Consider the following 1,807-nt stretch of genomic DNA (forward strand, 5'->3'; position numbering starts at 1 on the left):
ACACACACACACACACACACACACACACACACACACACACACACACACACACACACACACACACACACACACACACACACACACACACACACACACACACACACACACACACACACACACAAATGTACGACCATCTTTTTGATACTTCAAAATAAAGAACCAAAGACTTGTATCTTTATACTTAAGAAAATGTATTACTAAATATTTTTTTTATTATTACTATTAAACTAAACCCTCATTTGTTAATTTGAAAAACTTCTCCTTGTATTTATTGTAAGCTCTTCCGCGATTACACTTCGCCCTCTCCCCGGTTACTTGGATTAAGTTCCATGACCGAAAACCAGACATACAGACGTAGACATATCTGGCGCCCTTAAAGTGCGCCCTTCCGGCACACTGACTCAATTTAGACCTTTTAAATTAAAAGGTACATCCAACTCGTGTGTCCGTTTAGCGGAGCACGAGTTGAGGTTTGCATTTCGTCCTCCATTCGACCTTCGGCTTATTAGGAGCCACAGCTCGAAGGCACAGGACGAAACGAAGTGTCTCCCGATTTGCGGTCAGTCCTTCCCCACGGCTCCCTTGTGATCCGGAGCCTGAATACAAATCGGTCTAATAATTTGATTCCTGTTGCGTTCACCCTCCTCAGCTCCATGTATGCGGAACTTGGACATCTACGTCGCGCAACAAATTTGCGAAGCGTGCGCGGGAATAAAGCCATGTCATTGCAATATCGTTGGAGTGGAATGCGCGAATTCATGTTTAGTAGAGATCCTGTAAAAGAGTTTGTCGATTTTACGACGCAAATTTTACGACATCTAAATATTTTTTTTTAAAATCATCTGTATCGCGCATAATGCTCAATTTATTATACTAATGTTTTTCTTTTTTGTAAATTTTAAAGTATCTCATTGAAAAGTCAAAAATAACTGAAGAACCTCGGGTGACTTTGAACGGGACGAAAATTATCGTTATGATGATTGGTCGTATTAAAATTTATTGATAGTTCAAATTATATACTTATGCGTTTATCCGATTTACCCAAAGCTTTCGGAATACTTTGGGTAAAGTTTTTCCTCATTTGTTTAATACGCTGCAAAATTAAAATCATATTGGACCAATACCTGACGCTCGATATTATTCGCCCGAGCAAATGAAACTCGAGAAATACGAGCATACTATGGCTTGGCACGAGGAAATATCGCAATCGAATTTCGTTTTTAATTTCAAACAAAAAATAATAAAATTATTGGAATGACGTAGATATTCTTCGACGTGCAAGGCATTCAGAAAAATCTTTTTAGAAGACGTGTGGAGACGTGTATCCGTACGTAGAATGGACTATCGTTTCCACATGTATGAAAGTTTTTCGCAAAAACTTTTCTACGCGAAGAAGAAATAGGAATTATATCAACGGATGGATATAAAGACAATCACTCGCACAAAGCATTACAGTGATTAGTGTGAATGGAACGTGAGCTCGGACATCCTATAATCCATGCAGAGCGAGGCCGCGAGTATCGAATTGCCAGTACGCCCATCGATGGATATTAAAGGAAGTCGAATCAGCGAATGAAACATTACGTTATATTACAATTTCATGGTTATTTTAGCACAATTGTCCCAATTGTTACCACATCGTGAAAGGAAAGGACATAAGTATCCAATGTCCGGGGCGTAAAGGTATTAGGTGTACAACTTTGCTTCCGCCATTTTTTTTCCGAAATTCGAGGCTTTATTGTAAAAAACTGGTTATACATTTATGATTCAAAGTATTATCCATCGCTGGCCACTACTTTCTCCCATC

The sequence above is a fragment of the Atta cephalotes genome (assembly GCF_000143395.1).
Source record: "Atta cephalotes unplaced genomic scaffold scaffold00040, whole genome shotgun sequence".
Lineage (NCBI taxonomy): Eukaryota > Metazoa > Arthropoda > Insecta > Hymenoptera > Formicidae > Atta > Atta cephalotes.